Below are 10,317 nucleotides of genomic sequence, written 5' to 3' on the forward strand. Positions count from 1 at the left end.
AAACTTTAAGCCTAGGAAATTTTAATCGAATTGAACGGTAATTCGTGATAGACAACTTTGTGTCCAAATAGGACAGGATTTTACCTATAGGGAGCTTGCTCTGAGTCTGTAATCGCTTTATGCTTCCATGCGAAGCCGGCCATTTTAAATAAAACTGATCCAACTTTTTGGCTTCAGGTAAAGGAAGACCACGTCTTCTGACCGGTCTCCTCTTTGTCTGTTGTTTGGTCCGTTTCTTCTTTATATCTTTTTTGTGTTGATGTTGAGCCACTGGGTTTTTCTCTACTAGGGAAAAACTTTTGACTGCTGGGTTTTTCTGCTAAAGGGAAAAACTCTTGTTCACTTTCAGACGAGGCTTCCCAGTTTTGCTTGCCGTGTGTGTTTTCAACAAAATGAGGTGCAATATCAAGAGCAATTAAAATTTCTGAGTTTTTTGCAATGTCCATTTTTTTAGTTGGTGTCTGTAGACTGTAAAGAAATGTTGAAGCTTTAATGCCGAGTGTTTCTTTATTAACGTGAAGAACATAGTTCGGCTCTATGGTTACTGTTTCAGATTGGTTAATTAGGTCAAGTATGATTTTTGATTTTTGCTTTGTTTTTTATTCATAAGTGCTAGCTCTATGATTGTGGAATCGAAATATTTGCTTTCTGTTTCATTTACTACCAGCTCAATCTCGCTGTCTTCGCTCATGGAATCTGTTTTTTCTTCTTCTGCTGTTTCAATTGCTTTGTTTGCAGTCTCAACTGGTTCAAGTGCTATTTCTGCTTTTTCCATTGACTTCGACTGTTTTTTTTTGCAAAAAAGACAGCTGTGCAGTTTTCTGTTGATGAAAAGGATTGTCCAAGGCTTGTTTTTTTACATGTTGATGTGAAAACATTGGTTGGTGTGTAGCCCACAATCGTTTTGGAATTAAAACGAATTCTTCGGTGTGCATTAAGTCTTTTTCAAATGAGATAACAAGCCAAACCTAGTGGTTTTGACCAAATCTGTTTCTCTAGCAAAAAGTTGCCGCTTTCTTCAAACAACGTTTGTCTAGACAATTGTCTTCTGAATGATTTTTCATAATATTCTACAAAGCTTTTTCTTATTGGAACATTACCATTGACATTGTTGAGCCAACATTCGCAAAGGAATTTCATGAATTTTTTTGGAGCTCTCTTGATGTTCTCTTTTAGTTTTGTATCCAATAAGTCTAGCAGCCGCTCCAGCATACATTTTTTTTCTCTCTCACTCTCATCGCTCAAACTTATGATGAGGGTTTTAACTGATGGCAGATAAAAAATCTGATGGTACTGGAGGAACAATATCTGAACAGTAGCACAGTAGCGCAAAATGTCTTTTTTTTGGAAACGAAATCAATTAATAAATGACCAAACGGTTCTTTGTTTGCTAGCTCATAGCTTTCTTTTAAAAATTGTGCATATTTCAACTGTCGACCAATAAAACTAAACTGTTTAGTGTCACGTGGTGTTTTGAACAGAATGATGTGTGTTGTATTTAGATCAGTTGTTGTGAACTATTTGCTTTGCTGGAACAAATTGTGTTTAATATAATTTACACTGAAGTTTCTATGTCGCCCTGCGGTTGCTAGTTTTGAAAATACTTTGTCATTAAAAATTTCTTCACATGAATCATCGAACACAAGAAAGCAGTTCTCTAACTCTGAAATGAACTCAAAATTAAAGAATTTTTAAAATGTATGTCCAGTTTCTTCTCTAACGATTTGAATTTTGGCTGACCATGCTGATGAAAATGATAAAATATTCGAAATTTTGGGAAAAACGTGCCAACGAACAACATTTTAAAAGTGAGCTCAGTTTTTGCGCAACAAGATGGCCAGCAATCAGCCATGAACAACCGGTCAGAGGTGGAAATAATTTGATTCAAAGATTTGGATTTGGAGGAGCGTATCCAACTGCTCATAAGAGAAATGAAAACGTGGAAATGTGGATTCTTCACTTCACAGTCAAGACTGAAAAAAAAACAATTTAGCGAGGGACAACGTTAAAAGAGAATTTGTTATAACGATTTGTGAAAAGTACACAACCTCTGATTGAGGCGATCTCGAATTGCCAAACCTCCAAGATCGTCTTTCTTGGTGGTTGGCGTCGAAAACCATGTCAGTTACGCCTCCGCCGAATCTAGTTGATCTCCTCTCTCACTCATTTAGAAAAAAAAATATTCAAAAAATGAATAGCTTCTCAAGAAAGTTATATAATTATTCAGCAATAAAAAATTCACTAGAAACATATCCAGAGTCTTTGTCTCCTTGTTTGTAAATGATCGTATAGTTTGCATTTATTGAGTCTTTTTTATCTCTAAAAACAATTGACTCTACATTGCTCTCTTTAATCAGCCGCTCGATTTCATCGGAAAGAGTCTCCTGGTCCAAACGCATCAGAACTGGTACTGCACGCTTGGGCTTATGTAAAGGGGTTAGTTTCAAACTTTTAATTTTCTCTTGTAAAGACATGGTACAATTGAAAGTACTGAAGTTGAGAAAGATACTTCCTGAAAGCTTCTATTTCAGCAACAGCACACACAATCTGCTGTTTTCTCAAAACTGTTTGGCCTTTTGTGTCAATTTTTCGCCCTTGATAAGAATAACCGTCAATTGATTTTCAGGCGTTATGCAACTGTAAACTGTCAAATTTGGAAACAAATTTACTTGAAGTAGAGTCGGAGCTGGTTTCTCCAACCGACGATTCATTCGTTAGCCACTGGTAAAAGAGTTTTGCCTTCTTATTGGCACAATGCTTTCTTTTTTGTTGATTTGGGTAAAAGAATTTATGTAATTTACAGAGTGGTGTCTCCCGATATAATTTCAAGCGTCCAAGTTTAGGGCAAAACAAAGTTTCCAAGTTTTTTGCGTTCCTCTGTAACAGCTGCCGTAAAGTTTCCGTTTTTTTTTCTATTCCTTTTGCGTAAAAATCAAAAAAGGGAAGTCGATGAACTATACTTTAAAAAATCTGTTTCAAATGATGATAAAGGTACTCTCCTGTCTCCCACGAGAGACCATGAAGAAATTTAGATACCCACAAGAAAGATCTTTGCTCACTCGAAGAAGGTCTGTTAAATGAGTTTGGAGGTAAAAACGAAATTATATCGATGTAATTTTTGGTAGATACCGCAAGTTCTTTTATTATTAATCCAGTTTTTTTACTTCAAAAGCCTTCAAAAGCAAGAATCATCGCTTAGGTTTTCAAGATTGCAGCAAACTGAATAAATTATATTTGGAGAATTTTGTTTATAAACAAAAAGCAGTTACAGCACATGACCAAAGTTCTCAATTGTCACTGGAAAAGGCAACACGTAAGAGTAGGCTGGACCCTTCTCACTATATTTATATACAAAACCGGAAGCGCCGCGAAGTATCGCATGCAGTCTCAAAATTTTGAACGATTTAAATTTTTTGTCGAGAGTTGAATTGTCGACGATGCCAATGAAACCACCATAATGTCGTAGTTTCTAATCTATATCTAAATCAATCTCAGGATCCAAAGGAAGACAAGTTGCTGAGAGGTATAAAAACCGTTCACCGAATTCCGAATATTCTTTTTCGATATCCTTGCAAGTTTCGTGAATACTCTTCAAATCAGCTGTAGCAATGGTAGCCTTGTGATTTTATATACGCTCACTCAAAAATGACTCTAGCCACATAAATGCACTTTTCCATCCAAATCAACCTACATGGATCCACCGTGGAAGAAAGCTAGTTTACATGTTTCATCCATGAACGGCCGTAGTCAAATGTTTTACATGTAGCACCGCCAAGGATAACCCCCTATTATCACACGTATTAATTCGAAGGATAACCCCCCTATCTTAGCACCCTATTATCTTACTACTAATCCTATCATCTCAATTGATATGCAGACAGTCAAATTCTTAGTGGAAAAAAAATTGAAAAAAAAATCTAGAAAAAAATTGGGGATGATAAGTCTCAAAAAAGTAAGATTTTGCAAAAGACCACAGAATCACTGAACTAGTTTAAACTCTCATTCAAACATTAAAAACACGTCTATCATGTATCAAAAAAGCCTCTGAAATTTTAATATTAGAACTCGTTTAACATTAGAGTAGCAAAGGTCGAACTCTCGTATCATCCGACGTTGCAAGAGATAAAAACTATGACGAGTTCACTCAATTAAGCACTCATTCTAAACAAACGATAAATATTCCTGTGGCGATGGGGAGTTAATTTAAAATAGGAAACTTGAACGCCTGGTATCTCTAAATCAAACTCCAATCAAGTTGAAACTGACACTCACAACAAAAAACATTGAAAAAAGAATTCAGAAGCACTATAGATCGAGTGTTTTGAATGGTTCTTGTACGTAGAACAGTTTACAGTCATAGCAGCGCACAAGGCGTTACTTGGCCTCATTGGTGAACACGTTGAATGCATTTGTTTAATCCCAATTTTTGTAAAGAACTATTGCCTGGCACTATAATGGTATCCTTGCAATAGGTTTTGCGACCCGAGGCGGAATTTGAGACGGTCTCACTCTGTTATTTAGAGAAATTAATTTAGTAAATCTCAACCGAAGAGAGCCGCATTAATATTCACTGTGAAACACAGTGCGAAGTGAATAGAATTGAGCATCGGCATTGTTAAATACTATTTGTTCTATGCAGTTTATTACTAGTTCATTACTAAGGTTTAATTTAGACAAAGCAAATTTAGTTCAAAGCAGTTTGAACAACTGATAAAGAGTGGTTACAAATAAATATCTTTAGGTAGGAGAGATACAAAATCTTTATGAGAGGTCTTGCAAACTAAAATCTTAAGAATGATCACCGTCGAAATCGAATAATTATCTGGCAATATCGCGATCTTGCCAGATTTGCCAGAATCTGGCAGAGTGATACAATGTCTAGCATTCTTTTCTCCAAACTCTAGCACGATCTTGTTTTCTCGCCTTTTGCAAGAAGCTTGCAAGAGATCTATCCCTATAGCAAATATGCAAATAAATAGAAAATGATCTCGATGGGAGGGGTATTTTATTTGCCATCACTCTTTCTCGTTATGGTAAAAATATACAAACTAAAGCATTTGGGCAACCACTCAAAGAGAAATGATTTTCTCATTGATTTTCCTTGTTGGAATAATGATTATTTGTCTTTTAACTAAAAACATTAACTTGTAACTGCAACTAATCCAACTAAATTCAATCCAGTTAAATTCCATTCAAATTTTTTTAAGAAGAAGTTTGATCTGCAAGATAAAAATTGTGAAATGAGAAAATGTAACAATAAGTATCAACTGCTGTATTTTTTTCCCTAGAAACGTAATCTAATATTGGAGAAATCAAAAAACAATTGAACAAGTTAGTAAGAGTTCTCGATTTTGGCTTTCAATTGGTAAAAGTAATTTTACAAACTTAGCATTAGTTTACAGAACTTATTTTGTACATTAAATGAGGATAATTTAATTTATTTTTGCTCCAAATGTTTGTTCAAAATTCAAGTGCTTAAAAAAGTACCATTTTTGCTTTAAAAAAGTATCAATTGAAAAAGTCTGCCTTAAATTGACTTAATGCCTTTTATCACAGCCAATGGAACAAGCTTGCCAGATCTTTCAAGATAACCATCGTCTTATTGCAAGATCTTGCAGGATAGCCATTTTGCAATAATCGTGCACGATCTTGCAAAATAATCATTCTGGTTCAACTAGGGTAGTTTAGTATAAACAATTTTGTAGGAATGCAGCCTTGCTGTCACTACTCAAAAAACCGATACAGCAGATTAAAGTCAATCAACGGACTCTTTTGATTAGTGATAAATTAAGGAAGAATTATCTGGTAGTTATTCTCGATTGGTACTTTTAATAGCAGGGATAAAGATACTGTTTTGTTCATATGCATGGATAGGAGGACATCACTTTAATATGGTATAGATGTCTCTAGTGAACAAGGTAGTTTAATTATCTATCAGTATCCACCAACTACACTAGGATTCACAACCAAAAAAATCCTAGTCTTTGATTTTTGACCCACTTCTCATTTAATAATCTTTTCAGGACATCATTTAGTTTCTCGAAGAAGAGAAATGATACACTAAAAACAGCCTCACTAGACGAACCATCAGCTCATGTAACACGCGGCAGAGCTTGTAAAGCGCTGTTCTTTTTTGCTGTCTTTTTTTTTTAGATTCTTTCGTCGCAAGCACAAAATTAAAATTGTTGTTTTTGTCACATGCCTATGACTACAGTATTGAAAATGTACGCTTTTTAACCACAAGACATTATGTGAACACAGCTGTGAAACGCTCGTATCATTGTGCTCACTTTTTCGTCTCAATAATATTAAAACTAATTACATCAAATTTATCAATAAAACGTGATTTGTGAAAAGAGTTTTGTTGCCTTCAAGAGCTTTGAAGCTCTTATTACAAACATGGCCGACAATCGCTCTCTCGGCGGCCACTCTCGGCATTCAAATGGATCCTTCAGACGTATCCACAGTGTTCGAAGTTCGATCAGAAGCAGCCAAACGGTCTCGGCCCAAGAATTGTTCTATGAGGGACAAAATCCAGACCAAGTTTCGATCGGAACGATTACCCCGGAAGGGAGTGACGACAGGATAGGAAGAGGCGGATTACCTGAGACTGTTGTGATGCCAGCTATTAATCCCGACACCAATTTCACACTCTCCACAGGTATTAAGTGCAGGTCAACCCTTATTGTAGGCTTTTGGTCTATTTAAAAATTCATTTTAACATGAACAATTTCGCCAGACTCATCTGGTTCCGAGTAAAAACTATCAACTGTTCTTTTCGACGGTACTTTCAAAAACATGCTTCTAGCTTAATGGTGATATCATCTTTTATCGATTAAAAAGAGAAAGGGTTGAGAGCAATCAACACACTGGAAAACAAATTAAAAATTGGTGTTTTCTATACTGTTTCAAAACAAGGTAATATATATATATATATATATATATATATATATATACTTCAACCAAAATTTCACTTTTGTTTAGGCATCGTAAAGACAAAGAAAAACATCATTTTTTATAACTATAGGGACTTGGTTATTTTAATTAGGTTTTTTAAAGACCCTGCAAAGTACATAACGGTTTAAAAAAAGGCGCTGTTTAAAAACTCATTGAATTATTAAACTGTATTACTGTAGTTGCCGAAATATTGTCATTAAATTATGTAACTATATAGCTTTAATTAAAGTTTTTACTTGTTCGTATGTTCAAACAGATTATTAAAATCTAACGTAGTTTCGATTACAAAAATCTGTTTTAAAAAGAAACAAAGAGAAAGTATCCAAAACACAAAACAATGAAAAACAGCAGTCTTTTGTGAGTATTTTCCTTTTCCTTAGTGCCCATTTTAGGTTTTCACTTCTTCGGCACAACAAATTTCCTTTTAACGAAAACAAAGCATTTCTAGTAAATGGGAATCCAATTCTTTAAACGACAAAAAATTTAGAAGAAATAAAGAAAAAAGAATATCAGGTTCTTTTTTCAAGATCTAAAAATATTTTTGCAACTATACTTTGCCTTATAATAACTGCGATTAATTTCAATTCAGAAACCGTTTCCAAACATAAAACAAGTTTATACTTTATGATCAAAAAAACTACATAAACTGATAATTCCGGAAAACGGAAAAACACCAACCAAAACTTAAAAGCTGTCTTTATCTCTTTGATTAATCCCGACACCAATTTCACATTCTCCTCAGGTATTAAGTGCAGGTCAACCCTTATTGTAGGCTTTTGGTCTATTTAAAAATTCATTTTAACATGAACAATTTCGCCAGACTCATCTGGTTCCGAGTAAAAACTATCAACTGTTCTTTTCGACGGTACTTTCAAAAACATGCTTCTAGCTTAATGGTGATATCATCTTTTACCGATTAAAAAGAGAAAGGGTTGAGAGCAATCAACATACTGGAAAACAAATTAAAAATTGGTGGTTTCTATACTTTTTCAAAATAAGGTAATATATATACTTCAACCAAAATTTCACCTCAGCCCCTCAAAAAAATATTTGAGTTCCAATTAGACCATCTTTATAGTAGATCTTTTGATCCAACAGCAAAAGTTGTGCCATATTTTGATTATAGTTTTTTTAAATTAAAACAGAGAAAGATCGAAAATTTTAAGTTAGGTCTGGCGTCCAGTTTAACACTCAATCTTGTCAAAAACGTGCGTGCAAAAACGGGGTGAGATCAAAACGTGCAAAACAGGGAAGAGAGAAAAGCAGATCTTATATTTTTGAAAGCATTGTTGATAAAGATTGTAGCAATTCCCAATTTTTATCGTACAAACTTGTAGGTGGTGGTAATAAGATAAAAAAAACTGGTTTCTTAAGGGACGTTCAAAAATTTAACATCAGGAAAACAAACACCTAAGGAAAAAAGGCTAAATATAATTCTCTTTTTCGACTCTGAAAATCAGACATAAAATAACTGTAATTCTTGAGCTATTGGTATGATACCACTTTGATTAGCAGTGCGAGCTTGTGCAATATAGGAGTGCTTTTTGTGTTATCAATTCAAATATTGAAAAGAGAAATTTTTAGGGTAAAAATTTAGAAAGAACTCTAAAAAATGTTAGCGGAAACAGTCCAGCAATTAACCAAGTGCTCTGTACGTCTATGAAAAACCAAACTGATCGCATATCTGGAATCTCTTACCAGAAGATCAGAAAAAAAACAGTCAAAAATGAAAAAATGATGCAGATTTTTTAATGTGTCAATAGTGCAACCGTCCCCTCAACTTATACATGACTAACAATAATTTGTACTTTCTCCATTTGAATCAACTGCCAGAAAAGTTTATATACGGAGGCAACCCAATACATATTTAGGACAATTACAAAATCAATCTAAGTCAAATTGTACTGAGCAACACTTATCAATTGAAACAGTTGAAACAAAACTCTTGCAACACTAAAATTGAGCAGCTTCAAAATGAAATCAAAGACTTAAAGAGCAGTGTGGGTTCTCTGAAGCAAAATAGTCAACCAAAAGCTCAATATAATCAACAATCGGAAAATCACATGAGCGACATATTAATAATTTTTGGAATACAGGAGAATCAAGACCAGTTTTCGAGAATTGAAGCAATGAATACAGACAAAAAACAAGTAGTATATATTTTCGAGCAAATAATGGGTCTGAAAGATGTCGTAATTCTTGACTGCTTCAGATTAGGGAAACTCGTAAACGAGAAGAACAGGCCTGTTGTAGTGAAAATTGATAATGCTTGGACTTTCAGAATGATCTTCCTATCTGATTAAAAGTTAAAAGGTTCTGGAGTTGTCGTATAAAAATTTCTCTCCGTTGGGGACTACCAAAAAAGAAAAAACACTATACCAGCGGAAGACAAATTTTATAAACAATTTTGACTACAAAAAACACAGTTTCTCCATTAAAGGTCAAGAGTTATTTTATAAGGGAAAGGTTATCGGTGAAAATTTTAACCCTAATAGTGTGCAATCGTCTACAGATCAAAGCGCCCATACGTCCTGACTACCAGCCATCAAAATCACGTTCATAATCTGTAGATCCTTGCTGAATGTTAATCGAAGAATTAGCCTTGATATTCATCTCAAAGTAAACCCCATATCATCTGTCTGAGTGAAACGTGGTTCGATTCGAGAGTTGATCACACATGTGTCTTTATTTCAAACTTTTATAGCGTAGTTAGTAGAATTGATCGGTGTAATGGTAGCCATGGAGGAGTTGTAATTGGCATGAAAACGGAAATTAATGTTCACAGTGAAACAATCCAAGCAAACTCTCCTGTTGACTTAGCAACTTCGGCTCTCTTTAACAATTTAGAGCAGGCAATAATTCTTATAAATGTTTACGATCCACCCCATGATTCGCCTTATCGCTTAGAAGTAGAATTGTTTGATACTTACTTACACGACATTATTAGTTCGGCTCATGAAAAAGTTCTTAAAAACGACTTAGATCTCATCGATGTGCTCATAGTAGGTGATGTAAATCTTCCTGGAATTGATTGGAGTCTTCTGAGCAGTAATAATGCCTATGAAAAAACGTTTTGCCAGGTTTTTTGAAAATACGGATTTTGCTCTCTCATAGAGGACAAAAACGTTAAAAATGATTGCTTTCTTGCGGCTTTCCCTGACACTACTTCTTTTGCTCAGATCCAATCGACATTTTCCGATCACCCAATGATTAGCGCTGAAGTAAATTTTTCTACTGCCAGGTTGAGAAAACAAAATCAGTTTATTCTTTCCAAAAAGTGGCTCTTCCCAAAATTGCTGAAAGATTCAGTTACTTTGATGCCTCAGCTGGAGATATAAACCACACACTTCAAACATTTTT

General features: G+C 34.6%; 1 protein-coding gene across 1 annotated transcript in view; it reads left to right on the forward strand.

The window, feature by feature from the left end:
* The first annotated feature begins 6,262 nt into the window (after positions 1-6,262).
* The window catches only part of LOC142344411 (uncharacterized), a 13,111-nt gene continuing 9,056 nt past the window's right edge, over positions 6,263-10,317 (forward strand). The window contains exon 1 of the mRNA XM_075396029.1: positions 6,263-6,661. The gene's annotated coding sequence lies outside the window, so the exon portion shown is untranslated. The remainder of the gene's footprint in view (positions 6,662-10,317) is intronic.

Source organism: Convolutriloba macropyga, chromosome 8 (genome assembly GCF_964194025.1).
Source record: "Convolutriloba macropyga chromosome 8, txConMacr16.3, whole genome shotgun sequence".
Classification (NCBI taxonomy): Eukaryota; Metazoa; Xenacoelomorpha; order Acoela; family Convolutidae; genus Convolutriloba; species Convolutriloba macropyga.